Below are 21536 nucleotides of genomic sequence, written 5' to 3'. Positions count from 1 at the left end.
ATTATCAATTTGGTTTGGCCTACTAGATTGATCTTTCTTGCAATGGGAGAAGTGCTTAGCTTTGGGTTCAATCTTGCGGTGTCCTTTCCCAGTGACAGTAGGGGCAGCAAGGCACATATTGTATTGTTGCCATCGAGGATAACAAGATGGGCTTTTCATCATATTGCATGAGTTTATCCCTCTACATCATGTCATCTTGCTTAAGGCGTTACTCTGTTTTTAACTTAATACTCTAGATGCATGCTGGATAGCGGTCGATGAGTGGAGTAATAGTAGTAGATGCAGGCAGGAGTCGGTCTACTTGTCTCGGACGTGATGCCTATATACATGATCATACCTAGATATTCTCATAACAATGCTCAATTCTGTCAATTGCTCAACAGTAATTTGTTCACCCACCGTAGAATACTTATGCTCTCGAGAGAAGCCACTAGTGAAACCTATGGCCCCCGGGTCTATCTTCATCATATTAATCTCCTACTACTTAGTTATTTCCTTTGCTTTTTTACTTTGCCTTTATTTTACTTTGCATCTTTATCATAAAAATACCAAAAATATTATCTTATCATATCTATCAATCTCACTCTCGTAAGTGGCTGTGTAGGGATTGACAACCCCTATTCACGTTGGTTGCAAGGATTTATTTTTTTGTGCAGGTACGAGGGACTCGCGCGTAGCCTCCTATTGGATTGATACCTTGGTTCTCAAAAACTGAGGGAAATACTTACGCTACTTTGCTGCATCATCCCTTCCTCTTCAGGGAAAACCAACGAAGTGCTCAAGAGGTAGCAGGTGCTACTGCGAGCTCTGGTAAGGTACACATCAATAACATGTATATCACATATACCTTTGTTCAACTTGCCATCCTTCTTATCCGCCAAATACTTGGGGCAGTTCCGCTTCTAGTGACTAGTCTGTTTGCAGTACAAGCACTCAGTCTCAGGCTTAGGTCCAGACTTAGGTTTCTTCTCCTGAGCATCAACTTGTTTGCTGTTCTTCTTGAAGTTCCCCTTCTTCTTCCCTTTGTCCTTTTTCTTCAACCTGGCGGTCTTATTGACCATCAACACTTGATGCTCCTTTTTGATTTCTACCTTCACAGCTTTTAGCATTGCGAAGAGCTCGGGAATTGACTTATTCATCCCTTGCATATTATAGTTCATCACGAAGCTCTTGTAGCTTGGTGGTAGTGATTGAAGAACTCTGTCAATGACACTATCAATAGGAAGATTAACTCCCAGTTGAGTCAAGTGATTATGATACCCAGACATTTTGAGTATATGCTCACTGACAGAACTATTCTCCTCCATCTTGCAACTATAGAACTTATTGGAGACTTCATATCTCTCAATCCGGGCATCTGCTTGAAATATTAACTTCAACTCCTGGAACATCTCATATGCTCCATGACGTTCAAAACATCGTTAAAGTCACGGTTCTAAGCCATAAAGCATGGCACACTGAACTATCGAGTAGTCATCAGCTTTTCTCTGCTAGGTGTTCATAACATCTGGTGTTGCTCCTATAGAAGGTTTGGCACTTAGCGGTGCTTCCAGGATGTAATTCTTCTGTGCAGCAATGAGGATAATCATCAAGTTACAGACCCAGTCCGTGTAATTGCTACCATCATCTTTCAACTTTGCTTTCTCAAGGAACACATTAAAATTCAACGGAACAATAGCACGAGCCATTTATCTACAACAAACATAGACATGCAAAATACTATCAGGTACTAAGTTCATGATAAATTTAAGTTCAATTAATCATATTACTTAAGAACTCCCACTTAGATAGACATCCCTCTAATCATCTAAGTGATCACGTGATCCAAATCTACTAAACCATAACCGATCATCACGTGAAATGGAGTAGTTTTCAATGGTGAACATCACTATGTTGATCATATCTACTATATGATTCATGCTCGACCTTTCGGTCTCAGTGTTCCGAGGCCATATCTGCATATGCTAGGCTCGTCAAGTTTAACCTGAGTATTCTGCGTGTGCAAAACTGGCTTGCACCCGTTGTAGATGGACATAGAGCTTATCACACCCGATCATCACGTGGTCTCTGGGCATGACGAACTTTGGCATCGGTGCATACTCAGGGAGAACACTTTTATCTTGAAATTTAGTGAGAGATCATCTTATAATGCTACCGTCAATCAAAGCAAAATAAGATGCATAAAAGATAAACATCACATGCAATCAATATAATTGATATGATATGGCCTTCATCATCTTGTGCTTGTGATCTCCATCTCCGAAGCACTGTCATGATCACCATCATCACCGGCGCGACACCTTGATCTCCATCGTAGCATCGTTGTCGTCTCGCCAACTATTGTTTCTACGACTATCGCTACCGCTTAGTGATAAAATAAAGCAATTACAGGGCGATTGCATTGCATACAATAAAGCGACAACTATATGGCTCCTGCTAGTTGCTGATAACTCGGTTACAAAACTTGATCATCTCATAAAATAAAATATAGCATCATGTCTTGACCATCCGACATCACAACATGCCCTGCAAAAACAAGTTAGATGTCCTCTACTTTGTTGTTGCAAGTTTTACGTGGCTGCTACGGGCTGAGCAAGAACCGTTCTTACCTACGCATCAAAACCACAACAATAGTTCGTCAAGTTGGTGATGTTTTAACCTTCTCAAGGACCGGGCGTAGCCACACTTAGTTCAACTAAAGTTGGAGAAACTAACACCCGCCAGCCACCTGTGTGCAAAGCACGTCGGTAGAACCAGTCTCGCGTAAGCGTACACGTAATGTCGGTCCAGGCCGCTTCATCCAACAATACCGCCGAACCAAAGTATGACATGCTGGTAAGCAGTATGACTTGTATCACCCACAACTCACTTGTGTTCTACTCGCGCATATAACATCAACGCATAAAACCTGGCTCTGATACCACTATTCGGGAACGTAGTAATTTCGAAAAAAATCCTATACACACGCAAGATCATGGTGATGCATATCAACAAGAGGGGAGAGTGTGTCCATGTACCCTCGTAGACCAAAGCGGAAGCGTTAGCACAACGCGGTTGATGTAGTTGTACGTCTTCACGATCCGACGATCAAGTACCGAACGCACGACACCTCTGAGTTCTGCACACGTTCAACTCAATGATGTCCCTCGAACTCCGATCAATTCGAGCTTTGAGGGAGAGTTCCGTCAGCACGACGGCGTGGTGACGATGTTGATGTTCTATCGCCGCAGGGCTTCGCCTAAGCACCACTACGATATTATTGAGGTGGACTATGGTGGAGAGGGGCACTGCACACGGCTAAAAGATCCAAGAGATCAATTGTTGTGTCTATGGGGTGCCCCCTCCTCCGTATATAAAGGGGGGAGGAGGAGGAGGCCGACCAAGGGGAGGAGGCGCGCCCAAGGGGGGGCAATCCTAGTCCAAGTAGGTTTTGCCCCCCTTTCCTATTCCAACTAGGAGAAGGGGGGAGGAGGAGGTGGAGAGAAGGAAGGAGAAGGGGGGCCGCCGCCCCCTTCCCTTTCCCAATTCGGATTGGGGCAAGGGGGTCCGCGCGCCACCTCCTGCCGCTTCTCCTTTTCCACCACTTGGGCCATTGAGGCCCAATAACCCCCCGGGGGTTCCGGTAACCCCCCGGTTTCTCCGGTTTATATCCGATAACCCCCAAAACTCATCCGGTGTCCGAATATAACATTCCAATATATCAATATTTATGTCTCAACCATTTCGAGACTCCTCGTCATGTCCGTGATCACATCCGGGACTCCGAACTACCTTCGGTACATCAAAACACATAAACTCTTAATATAACCGTCATCGAACTTTAAGCTTGCGGACCCTACGGGTTCGAGAACTATGTAGTCATGACCGAGACACGTCTCCAGTCAATAACCAATAGCAGAACTTGGATGCTCATATTGGCTCCCACATATTCTACGAAGATCTTTATCGGTCAAACCGCATAACAATATGCATTGTTCCCTTTGTCATCGGTATGTTACTTGCCCGAGATTCGATCGTTGGTATCTCGATACCTAGTTCAATATCATTACCAGCAAGTCTCTTTACTCGTTCCGTAACACATCATTCCGCAACTAACTCATTAGTTGCAATGCTTAAGTGATGTGTATTACCGAGTGGGCCCAGAGATGCCTCTCCGACAATCGGAGTGACAAATCCTAATCTTGAAATACGCCAACCCAACAAGTACCTTTGGAGACACCTATAGAGCACCTTTATAATCACCCAGTTATGTTGTGACATTTGGTAGCACACAAAGTGTTCCTCCGGTAAACAAGAGTTGCATAATCTCATAGTCATAGGAACATGTATATGTCATGAAGAAAGCAATAGCAACAAACTAAACGATCAAGTGCTAAGCTAACAGAATGGGTCAAGTCAATCACATCATTCTCCTAATGATGTGACCCCATTAATCAAATGACAACTCTTTGTCTATGGTCTAGAAACATAACCATCTTTGATCAATGAGCTAGTCAAGTAGAGGCATACTAGTGACACTCTGTTTGTCTATGTATTCACACATGCATCATGTTTCCGGTTAATACAAATCTATCATGAATAATAAACATTTATCATGATATAAGTAAATAAATAATAACTTTATTATTGCCTCTAGGGCATATTTCCTTCAGCTATGATGATTGTTATGATCCCGTTGATTCTTTTGCAATATCCCTTTTTGATTATGCTTGCTATACTTGTGGATGCCAATATGAATTATGCTTATGGAGATGAAATTGCTATAGTTCCTTATGTTAAACATGAAATTGTTGCTATTGCACCCACGCATGATAGTCCTATTATCTATTTGAATTCTCCCGACTACACTATATCGGAGAAGTTTGCACTTATTAAGGATTATATTGATGGTTTGCGTTTTAGTACTACACATGATGATTTTGATAGATATAATATGCATGTGCTTTTTGCTCCTACTTGCAATTATTATGAGAGAGGAACTACATCTCTGCCTCTTTATGTTTCCAACACGATAGAATTGCAAGAAACTGCTTATGCTATGTATTGGCCTTTACTTGATGTGCATGAATTGTTTTTGTATGACATGCTGATGCATAGGAAGAGAGTTAGACTTCGTAATTGATTGATATATGTTACTTGTGGTCACTAAAAAATTACAAATCATTGTTGATTCAAATTGGCTTTGATATACCTTGGGATCCGGGTGGATTCATTACTTGAGCACCTTATGCCTAGCTTAATGGCTTTAAAGAAAGCACTGCCAGGGAGACAACCTAGAAGTTTTTGAGAGTCATTTATTTCTATTGATTGCTTTTATATAGTTTAAAAACAAAAAAAATAAAGAGGGGAACCCAAAACTTTTTGAAAAGGAAAGTGAAAGTGAGAGAGACAAGCATTGTTGAAGTGGGGGAGCTCCTTGAACTTTGTTCATGCTCACGGAAACTTTGTGAATCTTGATTACATAAAATTTTCAACAAAAATAATTATCCCCTTGTACAATTCCATTGTATTATAAAATAATGTGCCAAGATTTGTCTTTAGGATGTTTACATTGCTTGTTGGTTTGTGTGGTGCAGAACAGAAACTTTGGGTGTAGTGCGCGATTTTACATTTTTTACTAGAACGTCAAACGGTTATGAAACTTTTTGCACTGTCTGTATATACAATTTTTTTATTTTTCCTGATTTTTAAGAATTGTTGGAGTACCAGAAGTATGGTGAATGTTTAGATTACTACAGACTGTCCTGTTTAAGACAGATTCTGTTTTGATGCATAGTGAGGGAGTCATGGATTAGGGGTATCCGGACAGCCGGATTATATCCTTTGGCCGGACTGTTGGACTATGAAGATACAAGATTGAAGACTTCGTCCCGTGTCCGTATGGGACTCTCCTTGGCGTGGAAGGCAAGCTTGGCACTACGGATATGTAGATCTCCTTCCTTGTAACCGGCTCTGTGTAACCCTAGCCCCCTCCGGTGTCTATATAAACCGGAGGGTTTTAGTCCGTTGGACAACATAAAATAATACCATAGGCTAGCTTCTAGGGTTTAGCCTCTCTGATCTCGTGGTAGAGAACTCTTGTACTACTCATATTATCAAGAATAATCAAGCAGGACGTAGGGTTTTACCTCCATCAAGAGGGCCCGAACCTGGGTAAAACATCGTGTCCCCTGCCTCTTGTTACCATCCGCCTTAGACGCATAGTTCGGGACCCCCTACCCGAGATCCGCCAGGTTTGACACCGACATTGGTGCTTTCATTGAGAGTTCCTCTGTGTCGTCATCATTAGGCTTGATGGCCCCTTCGACCATCGATAGCGATGCAGTCCAGGGTGTGACTTTTCTCCCCGGACGGATCTTTGTGTTCGGCGGCTCCGTACTGCGGGCCAACTCGCTTGGCCATCTGGAGCAGATCAAGAGCTACGCCCCTGGCTATCAGGTCAGATTTGGAAACTTGAACTACACAGCCGACATCCACGGAGACTTGATCTTCGACGGATTCGAGCCCCTGCCGAGTGCGCCACACGGTCACGATGAGCATGACTTAGCTCCACCATCAGACAGTGTTCGGGAGATTGCACCGGCGACCGCTCCGACCCTCAAATCGAAGCCAATTGCGCCATCCAGTGACGGGTGGATAGACCCTGCCACGGAGGCTGCACTCTCATCGGCGATCGAGCCGAGTATCAACCTTACCCTTCATAAGAGCCATGACGCCAAACTGCCGGATTCTTCCCCGGCCATGGACTCCGAACCGCCTGTGCCCGTGCCCATCGAATCCGACTAGGCGCAGATCATGGAGTTCACCTCCGCGGACATCTTTCAGCACTCGCCTTTTGGCGACATACTGAACTCATTAAGGTCTCTCTCTCTCTGTCAGGAGAGCCCTGGCTGAAGTATGTCCGGCAGAAATGGGATTCTGATGACGAAGAAATTCGCCGCCCACCCACCACCCACTTAGTAGCCACTGTCGACGATTTGACCGACATGCTCGACTTCGACTCCGAAGGCATCGACGGTATGGACGACGATGTAGGAGATGAACAGGAACCACTGCCCACAGGGCACTGGACGCCCACTTCATCATATGATGTATACATGGTGGACACACCCAAAGGAAACGATGACGAAGAACGGAAGGACGCAGCGAAGGGTTGTTCCCGCGAGAAGCAGTCAAAGCGGCGGCGTAAGCGCTGCTCCAAATCCCGCCTCGGCAGAAGCAGCAATCATATAAACCCAACGATAGAGCAAGGCGAGCCAGCGGACGACAAACATGGCATTGAACCATTGTCCGACCGCGGCAAAATGGAGAATTAAACCAAACAACCCGACTCCGTCGAAGATAACAATCCGGATGACATCACACCGGACAGGCACCCGGAGCAATAGAATACCCATCAAAGGCTTGCTGCCACTGCGAGGAGTCTAAAAAAGCAGAAGCAAAGGCTCAGGGCTGCACAAGACACACTCAAAATCAGATGGAGTGAAGTACTCAACACTGCAGCGAAGTACGGCGGTAATCGCCACACCAAGAGCTACCCGAAGCGAAAGTTGCTACCTGAATTCGATGAGGAGGCCTTAGATCCCCCGCAATCAAAAAACAAAACGACCATCTAGTCAGATAGACGACCTCGTGGCCAACATAGAGCGGCAAACAACGCCGCACATAAGCCAGTACGTGATCCACGTGAGGGCTCGCATCAAAAGGACGACGCAACCAGATCCATCTACGGGCCACGCAAGCGCGCTCTAGCATGCAATGCAACACAACAAACATCCCAACACCATGATACACCCAAATACAGGGGTGCTGCACACCCCCTATGTTTCACCGATGAGGTGCTGGACCATGAATTTCCAGAGGGATTCAAACCCGTAAACATAGAGGCGTACGACGGAACGACAGACCCTGGGGTCTAGATTGAGGACTACATCCTCCATATCCATATGGCTCGAGGAGACGATCTCCACGCCATCAAGTACTTACCCCTCAAGCTCAAAGGGCCAGCTCGGCACTGGCTTAAAAGCCTCCCCGAAAAATCCATTGGAAGCTGGGAAGAACTCGAAGATGCTTTTCGGGCAAATTTTCAAGGGACCGATGTCCGACCACCAGATGTAGACGATTTGAGTCATATAACTCAACAGCCCGGAGAGTCAGCCCGAAAGCTTTGGAACAGGTTTCTCACTAAAAAGAACCAAATAGTCGACTGCCCGGACGCCGAAGCCTTAGCAGCTTTTAAGCATAGCGTTCGAGACGAATGGCTTGCCAGACACCTCGACCAAGAAAAGCCGAGAACAATGGCAGCATTAACAAGCCTCATGACCCGCTTTTCCGCGGGCGAGGACAGCTGGTTAGCCCGATGCAGCACCAGCGACCCAAGTACATCCGAAGTCAGGGACGGAAACAGGAAACCACGACACAGCAAAAACAAGCCCCGGAATAAAGAAGACAACCCGAAGAGCACAATGGTAAACGCCGGATTTAGAAGCTCTCAGCCAGGTCAACAAAAGCTGCCCTCCAAAGGCAACAGAGACGAATTGTCCAGCCTAAACAAGATTCTGGATAAAATATGTCAGATGCACAGCACCCCCGATAAACCTGCAAATCATACCCATAGAGAATGTTGGGTCTTCAAGCAGTCCGGAAAGCTCAACGCCGAACATAAGGGACAAGATACACCAAGTGAAGATGAGGACGAGCCTCGCAAGCAAAGCACTGGGGAACAGAAGAAATTCCCACCAGAAGTCAAAACACTAAACGTGTTACACGTGACAAAGGGGAGAAACAAAGCGGCACTCCTAGAGACACATGCCCCAGGGCCTATCACCGCGGAGTTCTGCCACTGGTCGTCCCAACCAATCACCTTTGACCATCGGGATTACTCGGCAAGTATCCGGCGTGCAGGATGGGCTGCCTTGGTATTAGACCCAATAATTGACGGATACCACTTCACACGAGTACTGATGGACGGCGGCAGCATTTAAACCTGATATATCAGGACACAGTCCGCAAAATGGGGATAGACCCAACAAAAATTAGCCGCAGCAATACTACCTTTAAAGGAGTAACGCCAGGCCCAGAGGACCATTGCACAGGCTCCCTGCTACAAGAGGTTATATTTGGCTTTCCTGATAACTTCCGCAGCGATAATTTAATGTTCCACATCGCTCCGTTCCAAAGTGGTTATCAAGCACTACTCGGAGGCGAAGCTTTCGCTCACTTTAATGCAATACCGCATTAAGCTTCTCTCATGCTTAAGATGCCCGGTCCACGTGGCATCATTACAGCAAATGGAAATATTGGGCGCTCCTTGCGCGCGGAAGACCGTGCGGCTGCCTTGGCAGCCACACACTAAACGGCCTCACCAACTAAAGCATCTGACAGGTCCTTAAGACCACGGACGCGGTTGGACGAGTCTGGTGTAGCTATATGTAATTGATACAGGTTTGATGGCTATTCCCCTATTACAATACAAGGGGCTCAACGTGCGCAAACAAGTGGCAATTAGGCTCAACTTTACTCATTTTGAACTGTACATGGTTTATTTAGTATAACCTACCTTTTGCACGACAACTTTTCAATTAAGTTCCTTTCTTTTTCAGATGACCATCATGCTACACCCGTCCAGAATATGGCACAATGGAGACACAGGCGCAAACGTGCAGCAGGGACCCGTTCCAAGGATTCTTTTTAGATTAAGACCCTGTGTAAAGCTTTTTTACTGTCTCTTGTTGATACACATTCCTCGGATTCTCAGTACAATTGAGAAGGATGCTGACGTATTGGCATGTGGCCACGTCAGAATACTGCATGTACCTAGACACCAGGGGCTTATTACAAAGGGCACTGTTTCGACCCGGTTTACATCATAAAGACCGAATACCCTAGGGAGTGTTCGGCGTCACGAGTTTGGCCTTATATGCATCAGCTCCGAATCATGTCTTTGGTCAAATGTTGGGTTTGCCCGGCTCCTGTGTTTTGCTGCCGGACGAGCACCTCAGTAGAGAAAGCCGAAAACTGACTGTCATGATATAGCGTGAGACTGGTCAACCACTCAATGACCTAGCGGAATCTTCGGGATTCCTTCGCCTTAACGAAGGGCCGTTTCCCGGCCAGGCATGTACGCGCCCTGAATCTGGATGAGCGCGGAGCCACTAGGGGCTATATTGTAGCCCCACTGTCAAACTCCTCTGGCTAAGTGAAAGTGTTAAAGCACAATAGTCCGATTGCCTAGTTCGCTGCGCTATCACCTCCTTAATGGACCAAGACGTTGGATCAAATGTGAACATGCGTCTTCTACGAACACTCCCGCATTATATGCGTGGGGGCTGAAGCCGACGACTGCCATCTTTCAGGTTATATACATATATACATAAACGGCCGCACAGGAGGCATCATAGCACTTTCGGGCAAAAGTATAAATACAGCCTTGATAAATTCAACAAAACATTGTTCTTACAATGGGAATACATGTCACTTAAACATAATATTCTTCGAGCACTGAGCCTCTATCAAACGAGCGCCTTCAAGAACTTCTTCAAAGTAGTGCTCGGCAGCCACTCGGCCTATGGCCGAACGCTGTGCCACAACAGTGCTGGCATCCATCTCCGCCCAGTATGTTTTGACACGGGCAAGGGCCATCCGCGAGCCCTCTATGCACGCCGACCTCTTTACAACATCGATGCGTGGCACAACACCAAGGAACTGTTGCACCAAGCTAAAGTAGCTATTCGGCCTTGGCCCTCCTGGCCACAGATGATCCACTACGGACCTCATGGAAAGTCCGGATAATATATGGAGCTCGGCCCAACCGGTCAATCGCTCATTCAGCAACAGCGGACGGACTGGAGCGTGAAACTGTGACCAGAACAACTTCTCCACTTCAGGACCCTTCTGATCCTTGAAGTACTCGGCCGCATCAGCAGCACTTGCAGCCAAATCCATGTACTCGTCCGCAGAACTCCATAGCCGGTCTAAAGGAGCATATTTTGGATCTCTGAACTTAGTCCATAACAAGAAGGGCTTCCCAGAAACGATATCCGCAGCTTGATTCAACTCCTCATTCGTCGCTCTAATTTTGGAGCGGGCTTCCTTGGTAGCCACCCGGGCCTTCTCCAGGTCCGTCGTCTTCGCCCGGTTTTCCTCTTCAAGAAGCCGGTAACGGTCAGCGGCATCTTTTAACTCTACGGCCATCTTAGCAATTTTTTCTTTGCTCTCGCAATGTGCGGCCTGTTCGGCCTTTAAACCCTCGGCCGCCTTTAAAGCGGCCTCATTGCTGCTCCTTGCGTGCTCCTTGGCTTGGGCAAGTTCTGCCCGAAGGGTCTCCACGGCGGCAGCTCCATCTGCAGTCACAACATATTAAAGATACTGGCATCATGCTGCTCTTACTATGTGACGATCACCAAAAAAATCACTGACCCTGTGCCTCATCAAGCCGCTTGTTGACAAGCATGATGTCGGCATCTGCCGCATCCAGCTACCGCCTTAGTTCAGCAAACCCATCAGTCCGGCTAGCCACTGGAGCTTCAACCACCTGCACATAAAGGCGGTCTAGTTATTACCTGGGACTATGATCCTCTGTTTGCCGCCATTTTCGACGACAACCAGAGTCTCAGGGGCTACTATCTACACAGGGCACATCTAAAAATGTGCGGTACTGTCAAAAATGTACATCATTTCACGTACCTCAAAACCCGTCAGTAGACTCATAAAGGCTTCATGCAACCCGCTTTCGGCGGACGAAATCCTTTCAATCACCGTACCCATCAACGTGCGGTGCTCTTCTGAGATAGCCGCTTGCTCTAGCAGATCCCTCAGTACGTCCGCTGCACACCTGACGGTGCCGGACTCTTTTGATTGCTCTCTTCAAGAGCCGGATACTGAGGACTTCGGGTGGCCATAGGATTACCTTTTGTCCTTGCCGGATCAGGAGAAACCCTCCGCGACGACACCTCGGGGTCGCCCGCGTCGTGAGGCGGTGTGGCAGGGGGAGGCGTTTCACTCTCCATCATCTCTGGAAGAAGATCCCCTGAAGACGAGCTCTGCTAAGAAGGGCTAAGATCCGAACTGCAATATAAATGCTTCGGTTATTTTCCTCAGAAGTAAAGCGAGATATTTTCATTATTAAGTACCCTTTTACTTACAGCTCGGTGGAGGGCTGATCCCCTTGAGGGCATAGTGCGGCCAGGGTAGCCCCCGAGGCAGGACCCTCCGGCGAAGATTTCTTCCGCCGTTTGGAGACCATTGTCTCCGGGTCCTCGGAGGCGGTCCTCTTCCTTCCCTGGGGAGAGGAAGTTTCAGTCCCTCCTCCCCAGCTAGCCTCCTTCACGGAGGCGCTAACCTCCTTGTTCCCCCCTTTATCTTCTCCCAAGGGCGCTTGATAAGGCGCGATCTCCAGCATCCTGGTTAGCACGGGATTTGGTGAGGTCTCAGGGAGGGGGGCCAGACACCTGATCAACTTTGCCTTCGCTATCCAATCCTGGACCAAGAGCGGTTTTTCTTTTTTAGGGCAACGTTGCTATAAATAAAACGGACAGTGTGTTCGGATGCAGGGCTACTTACTTGGGTATCCAGGCGATTGCAGCTCAGACCTGTATCCGGGGTGCGAGATTGCGAGGGTGCGAGATTGCTGAGTCCCCGTGACTCACAGATACTTCCAAAACCAGCTTGCAGGTGCTGATGAGTCCGTGCAAATGACGCAACCAAGCTCAGGAGGAGCTTGATGAAGATCTTTTCCTTTATGTTGTTTCGTTCTAGTTGATCAGTAGTGGAGCCCAGTTGGGGTCGATCAGGGATCTGTTTAGCATTTGGGGTAGTCTTCTTTTATTTTGGGTTCCGTAGTCGGACCTTGTTTGTATCTGGTTGATGTAATGCTTTATTCATGTAATTGTGTGAAGTGGTGATTGTAAGCCAACTATGCATCCCTTTCCCTTATGTATTACCTGGGCTGTGTGAAGATTACCTCACTTGCGACATTGCTTTCAATGCGGTTATGCCTCTAAGTCATGCTTCGACACGTGGGAGATATAGCCGCATCGAGGGCGTTACAACTTGTTACACTTGAGGACCGTGAATCCTCCAGCCGGTTAGGCGTCGCGTTCTGAGCATCCAAGAGTCATTGTGGATCCCCGGTGAACGAAGTCTGTGAAGGTTTGGAAGTCTACCTTGAAGACTTACCAGAGTGATTGGGCGAGGACTGGGTGTCCTTAGCTCAAGGGGAATAAGGTGAAGACACGGTCTTCTGAGTTAAATCTCAGCCTCCCTAACCAGATGTACAGTTGTCACAACAACTGGAACTGGTCCAACAAATCATTGTCTTCAACAAGCCACTGGTTCTATCCTTCCCATCTCTTTATTAACAGTTGGTCCTTGTGAAGTCATTGCCTGTTTGCATTGTCCATTTGTCTTCACTGTGTGACTGTTTGTTCAGATTGGTTTCATACTATCTTGCATCCTGATCCGTACTGCCTAGCTGCTATTAGTCTTCATGCTCTCACTTCATTGAATACTTGACTATGGCTTGTCTAGTGTAGTCTACCTTCCGCTGCATGGTTATAGGTTCATTTCTATCGTTTGTCTTCGAAACTCCCATGTTTTGAAGACTTTTATAAAAATCGCCTATTCACTCCCCCTCTAGTCGATAACTAGCACTTTCAATTGGTATCAGAGCAAGGTACTCCCTTGTTCTGTGTGATTCGATTTAACCACCTTGAGTTTTAGCTATGTCGACTGCAGGGATAATCAAAGTCTCCTCTGCGTGCCCCGTCTTCGATGGAACTGAATATCCCTACTGGAAGAACAAGATGCGCATGTATCTTGAAGCCATTGATGTCGACCTCTGGTATGTCATCAAGAATGGCGTTCCCAAGGCTGGTGAAGGTGTCACCGCTGCTGATATCAAGGAGTTCGTTCAACTGGATTCCACTGCCAAGAACATCATCTGTGGTCATCTAACCAAAGGGCAGTATGGCCGTGTGAGTGCTCTGGAAACATCAAAGCTAGTCTGGGACTGGCTCTCCAAGGTCAACGAAGGCGTCTCAACCTAGAGAGATCAAAGGATCAGTGTCCTTCGCAACCTCTTCAACTGCTTCAAGAGAAACGATAATGAGAATGTTCAGCTCATGTTTGATCGCCTCACTGACATCACAAATGAGCTTCGAGCTCTCGGCGCTACTGAGATCACCAAGCATGAAATCATCAAGACACTCCTGAGATCACTTGACAGCTCGTTTGACACCCTAGCCCTGATGATTTAAGAACGCCCTGACTTCAAGACACTTGATCCGTCTGACATACTTGAAAGGCTCAACACACATGAGTTTCAGCTTTCTGAGAAAAGAGATATCTACGGTCCCAACTATGGCCGAACTCGCGCCTTGAAGGCAAAAGCTGTTTCCTCATCTGAAGAAGAATCTGACTGCAGTTCTAATGATCCTGATGACATTGGAAAGGAACTTACTATGCTTGTGAAGAAGTTCCAGAAATTCACCAAGAAGAAAGGCTTAAGAAAGTCTTCACGATCCAGCTCAAGGAATGATGAAGCTTCTACTCATGACTACAAGAAGAGAACATGCCACAAGTGCAAGAAACCTGGTCACTACATCTCTGAGTGTCCGCAGTGGGACAATGAGAACAAGAAGAAGAAGAAGAGCAAGGAATATGATTCTGACGATAAGAAGAAGAAGAAATACTCAAAGCCTTCTTCCAAGTCTTCCTCAAAGTCTTCATCACATAAGAAGTGCTCATCTGGCAAGGCTCGTGCGTTTGTTGGAAAGGAAATGGATTCAGAGGAGGAGTCTGCTTCTGAGGAGGCGGAGGTGGAGTCTGAGGAGGAGTCCGATTCTGGCGTTGCAAGTCTGGCTACAGCCTACGTTGCCAAGTCCATCTTCAACACTGAAGACAATGACTTCGTCACCGACGCCGATGCTAATGACAAGGACAACTCCGCTCCCACCTATTGCTTCATGGGACGCGGTGCCAAGGTAAACTCACGCAATGCTCACTATCAAACATCCAGTGAAGATGACTCTGATTGTGGTTCCAAACCCAACTACAAAACACTTGCTAAAATTGCAACTGAACAACATAAAGCTATGGAACATATTCAAAAACTGTTAGACAAAAGCGATGACCTGTTGGACGCTGAAATGACTCGATCTAAGTCCTTAATTGAAGACATAAAAAATCTTCATGTTAAGTATGAGGAACTTGAAAGTCATCATGAAACGCTCTCAACAACTCATGAAAAGCTTTCCTATGATTATCTTCAAAGGAAGCAAGAACTTGAGAAATTGAGAGCGGTTCATGAAGATCTTCAAAAGGAAAACGAGTCACTTCGCGCTGAACAGATCAGTCCCGCTCAGGAAGGATTTGAACCACCATGTCTTAAATGCCTTGAGCGTGATAACACTACTTCTGTTGCTGAATGTTCTACTGCTGCTACTATTGCAATATCTTCAACTGTTGATGTGGTAACTAGCCCCTCTGCTGAGGATGCCACTGCTATTGCTGATGAAAATGCTAGGTTGAAGACATTGCTTGAAACAGGGATGTCCAAAAGACTCAAAGGGCATTAGATACTATCTGATGTCCTCAAAAGGTAGATTCTGAACCAAAACCCTAGGAAAGAGGGTGTTGGGTTCGAAAGGAAAATGAATGCTGATGGCTCTTACTGGAAACCTGAGCAGTACCCCAAAACCACATGGGTTGCTGCAAAGGAACCTTCAGTGGATCCATCCACCCTATCTGGCTTCACTTGTGCTAATCCTGTTGTCATTGATGAATCCTTTGATGCAAACTATAAACTATTTAAGAATCAGAATGGTGAAGTGTTTGCTAGGTATATTGGTACTAACTGCAGGAATGGGCCACCTATGAAGAAACTATGGGTGCCCAAAAGGTGTCTGGAGAATCTTCGTGTGAATGTTGTCATGACACCACAAGGGAAGAAGAAAAACCCCAGATCACATGATTCATATGGTCCAAAGGCTTCATACAGACAGAGGACTCACCTGAGTCACACTAACACAAATGTTTTGTAGGAAATCATACCCAGGCCTATGAATATGAGCGTGTTTCATTGAACCGCCATGTTCATAAGACCAAGAACTACTCTGCTTATTCCTATGAGTATTATCACCTCCTGCAAAACTATTTGCCAGGGCTTCAAAGCCAAAGTTCTTAGATGCTGCACTTAGACTCATTGCTTCGAAGCCACCCTTGAAGATGTGGGTGGCTAAGAAAGCTTAACTCTCTTTTGCAGGGAAAGGTCTCCAGCCGAAAATCAAATGCGTCTGAAGCTATTGCTGGGGACCTAAAACATCTTGTAGGGCGCAAGATCATATGCCCAAAATGGTCTTATTATGTATTTTGTTCCTGAGTCGCTTGCTATTTGTCCTATCAGTCCTAACCTCGATCTAAGCTTTCATAATCCACTTGCTCGTCAAATGTTTATGCTTCACAATGCTCTTCGTGAAGCCTATCCCCCTAACTGCACTGTAGGGTATGACACCAGCTGCTTCAGAATGGATTATTGATAGTGGATGTACTAATCACATGACTAGCGAACGAAGTCTTCTCATGGACTCAACCTTACGCCCATCTGACAAAAGTCACATCACATTTGCTGACACTGGTAAAAGCAAGGTATTGGGTCTAGGTAGAGTTGCAATCTCAAAGGATCAGCACATGGATAAAGTCATGCTTGTTGAATCCCTTGGTTTCAACTTAATGTTTGTCTCAATGCTTTGCGACTTGAACATGATTGTGATATTTGGAAAATATCGTTGCCTTGTTCTAATGGAATCTGACAAGTATCTAGTCTTTGAAGGGTATCGGAAAGATGATTTGTACATGGTAGATTTCTCAGCAGGACCACAGCTTGCCGTATGTCTTCTTGCAAAAGCTTCAGAGTGCTGGCTCTGGCATCGGAGGCTAGGGCATGCTGGCATGAGGAACTTGCATACTCCTACGAAGAAGAAGGACGTCATAGGCATCAAGGGCGTCAAGTTCAAGAAGGATCACTTATGCGGTGCCTGCGAAGCCGGAAAGATGACGAGGGCCAAGCATCCCTCGAAGACAATCATGACAACGACTTAACCCTTCGAACTGCTACACATGGACCTCTTCGGCCCTACTCACTACTCTACCCTTAGTACTACTGCTTGTCTCTATGGCTTTGTCATTGTTGATGCTTATTCAAGATATACATGGGTACATATAATCCTCTACAAGACTGAAGTGCAAGATGTCTTCAGACACTTCACCAATCGAGCCATGAACAACTATAGCGTCAAGATCAAGCACATCAGAAGTGACAATGGCACTGAATTCAAGAACACTGGCCTCGACACTTATCTTGATACATTGGGCATCACTCATGAGTTCTCAGGTCCGTACACGCCGCAGCAGAATGGCATCATGGAACGCAAGAACATAACACTCATTGAGATGGCTCGAACGATGCCCGATGAATACAAGACACCAAGAAAGTTCTGGCCTGAAGCTATTGATACTGCATGCCATGTCATCAACCGTGTTTATCTTCACAAGCTTCTCAAGAAAACATCCTATGAACTCCTCACTGGTAAGAAGCCAAATGTCAGTTACTTCATAGTATTTGGTGCTAGGTGCTGGATTAAGGATCCACATCACACTTCAAAATTTGCACCAAAAGCACATGAAGGTTTTATGCTTGGTTACAGAAAGGATCCGCACTCCTACAGAGTCTTCAACCTCTTTCACTATAAAGTGGTTGAAAGTGTGGATGTGTGGTTCGATGAGACTAACGGCTTGTAAAGAGAGCACCTGCCAAATGTGCTAGATGAAATTCCACCCAGTGAATCCATCAAGCCTATGGGAACAAGAGAAATCATACCGTCTGAAGTACAACCTGAAGAGGAACTTATCATTTCTGCACCTAATCAACCTGAAGACAATGCTCAGCCTGAAGACAATCCTTCAAACGATGACAATGATCAGCAAGAGCAAAATCTTCGTCCAGTTCATCCTCGTGTTGCAAATGAAGTACATATTGAGAAGATAATTGATAGCATCAATGCACCTGGTCCACTCACTCGTTCAAGGGAAACACAACTAGCAAATTTTTGTGGGCACTTTGCATTCGTCTCAATATCTGAACCCAAGAAAGTTGATGAAGCCTTCATGGAACCTGAATGGATTCAAGCTATGCAAGAAGAGCTTCAACAGTTCGAGCTGAATAATGTATGGGAACTGGTCAAGCATCCTGATCCTCGTAAACACAATATCATAGGCACTAAATGGATATATCGCAACAAGCAAGATGAGCATGGTCAAGTTGTCAGAAACAAGGCTCGTCTCGTTGCTCAAGGATACACTCAAGTTGAAGGAATTGACTTTGATGAAACATTTGCTCCTGTGGCTAGGCTTGAAGCTATACACATACTGCTAGCCTATGCAAATCATCATAACATCGTTCTGAATCAAATGGATGTGAAGAGTGCCTTTCTCAATGGCAAGATTGAAGAAGAAGTGTATGTTGCACAACCTCCTGGTTTTGAAGATCCAAAACATCCTGATATGGTTTACAAGCTCAACAAGGCACTGTATGGCCTCGAACAAGCCCCTCGTGCTTGGTATGTGATACGTCCATTTTGCATCATGCTTTTATATCAATATTTTTTGCATTATGGGCTGTTATTACACATTATGTCACAATACTTATGCCTATTCTCTGTTATTTTACAAGGTTTACATAAAGAGGGAGAATGCCGGCAGCTGGGATTCTGGGCTGGAAAAGGAGCAAATATTAGAGACCTATTCTGCACAGCTCCAAAAGTCCTGAAACTTCACGGAAGATGTTTTCAGAATATATAAAAAACACTGAGCACAAGAAGTTCACCAGGGGGCCACACCCTGCCCACGAGGGTGGGGGGCGTGCCCCCTACCTCGTGGGCCCCCTGGTGGCCCTCCGATGGCCATCTTCTGCTATATGGAGTCTTTCGATGAGGAAAAAATCATAAGCCATCTCCTTAGACAAAACTCCGCCGCCACGAGGCGAAACCTTGGCGGATCCAATCTAGGGCTTTGGCAGAGCTGTTCTGCCAGGGAAACTTCCCTCTGGGAGGGGGAAATCATCGCCATCGTCATCACCAACGCTCTCACCGGGAGAGGGAAATCTCAATCAACATCTTCACCAACACCATCTCCTCTCAAAACCCTAGTTCATCTCTTGTATCCAATTCTTGTCTCCAAGTCCGGGATTGGTACTAGTAGGTTGGTAGTAATGTTAATTACTCCTTGTAGTTGATGCTAGTTGGTTTATTTGGTGGAAGATCATATGTTCAGATCCTATATGCATATTAATACCCCTCTGATTATGAACATGATTATGCTTTGTGAGTAGTTACGTTTGTTCTTGAGGACATGGGAGAAGTCTTGCTATTAGTAGTCACGTGAATTTGGTATTCGTTCGATATTTTGATGAGATGTATGTTGTCTCTCTTCTAGTGGTGTTATGTGAACGTCGACTACATAACACTTCACCATTATTTGGGCCTAGAGGAAGGCATTGGGAAGTAATAAGTAGATGATGGGTTGCTAGAGTGACAAAAGCTTAAACCCTAGTTTATGCGTTGCTTCGTAAGGGGCTGATTTGGATCCATATGTTTCATGCTATGGTTAGTGTCGGTGTCAAAACCGGCAGATCTCGGGTAGGGGTTCCCGAACTATGCGTCTAAGGCGGATGGTAACAGGAGGCATGGAACACGATGTTTTACCCAGGTTCGGGCCCTCTTGATGGAGGTAAAACCCTACATACTGCTTGATTTATTCTTGATGATATGAGTATTACAAGAGTTGATCTACCACAAGATCGGAGAGGCTAAACCCTAGAAGCTAGCATATGGTATGATTGTCTGTTGTCCTACAGACTAAAACCCTCTGGTTTATATAGACACCGGAGGGGGCTAGGGTTACACAAGGTCGGTTACAAAGGAGGAGATATACATATCCGTATTGCCTAGCTTGCCTTCCACGCCAAGTAGAGTCCCATCCGGACATGAGACGAAGTCTTCAATCTTGTATCTTCATAGTCCAACAGTCCGGCCAAAAGATATAGTCTGGCTGTCCGGAGAGCCCCTAATCCAGGACTCCCTCAGTAGCCCCTGAACCAGGCTTCAATGACAATGAGTCCGGCGTGCAGTATTGTCTTCGGCATTGCAAGGCGGGTTCCTCCTCCGAATACACCATGGAAGAATTTGAATACAAGGATAGTGTCCGACCCTGCAAAATAAGTTCCACATACCACCGTAGATAGAATAATATTTCCACAAATCTAATCTGCTGACACATTTTGGCAACATGATATTATGCCATGGCCCGGTGATTATTCGAACCGTTTCCTTTAACTAGCCCCGCACATAACGCGAGGCCGTTTCTTAACACGTCTTGTCAAAGCAGAGATCGTGTCCCCCTTATTACGGGATTCTCATCAATACGGGCGTGGGTAACCCAACCACGCCATTGATTACGGCGCTTGGGGGATAAGCGAGTTTTACCAGGCTAGTGGGGGCGCATAGTTTCGGCCGCCCTTATAAAGGGACAAGGTTTAACCTTTTTCTACCCACGCCTTCTTCCTCCTTGCTCATCCATTCTTGCGCACTCGAGCTCCAACGCCCAAGTCCACATCCTTCTCCTCAACCTTCTCCAAACATGTCCGGAGCAGGAGGCAAGTGGATGGCTTCCTCCTTTACAGAGGGACACATCAAGAAGCTGCACGGAGCCGGATACTTAGCCGCGAATATCGCGCATCGGCTGCTCGCCGCGGGGCAGACGTCCCTACCCCGGAACCTCACGAGAGGGTAGTTTTCCTCCACCACTTCCTCCATGGACTGGGGTTTCCCCTCCATCCATTCGTCCGTGGTCTCATGTTCTACTACGGGTTGGACTTCCATGATCTAGCCCCGAACTTCATCCTCAACATTTCGGCGTTCATCGTCGTGTGTGAGGCTTTCCTCCGCATCCGGCCCCACTTGGTTTGTGGCTGGTGACCTTCAATATCAAGCCGAAGGTGGTGGGAGGCCAACAAGCAGAATGCGGCGGAGCCATGGTGGGCAAGATGCCCAATGTTATATGGCTCCAAGGCTCCTTCGTGGAGACCATAAAGGGGTGGCAATCGGCGTGGTTCTACATCACCAAGCCGCGTGACACCAACTGGGTGGCAGCCCCTGAGTTTCGATCCGGAATCCCCACGCGGCTCACCTCCTGGAAAGAGAAGGGCCTGTCCTGGGGTTCATCGGTGGAGCTGGACGGACTCTAGAAGTGTATCCGGAATATGGCAAGCAAAAAGCTCAAGCTTGTCAACATAGTCCAGGTCATGCTCATCCGCCGGATCCTCCCGTGTCAACAACGGGACTTCAATTTGTGGGAGTTCGACCCGGCCCAGCACCAGACTCTGAGCGAGCTCTTCGACACGACGCACAAGGACGTCTGGAGGGTGCTGTTCAAGGGGGCCGAGGTCCCTCCCTCTCTCACCGAGGACCGCGGGCTAAGCGCGA

The sequence above is a fragment of the Triticum aestivum genome, chromosome 6A, assembly GCF_018294505.1.
Source record: "Triticum aestivum cultivar Chinese Spring chromosome 6A, IWGSC CS RefSeq v2.1, whole genome shotgun sequence".
NCBI classification, from domain to species: Eukaryota; Viridiplantae; Streptophyta; class Magnoliopsida; order Poales; family Poaceae; genus Triticum; species Triticum aestivum.
The sequence above is the reverse complement of the archived record's forward strand: the minus strand, read 5'-3'. Positions refer to the sequence as shown.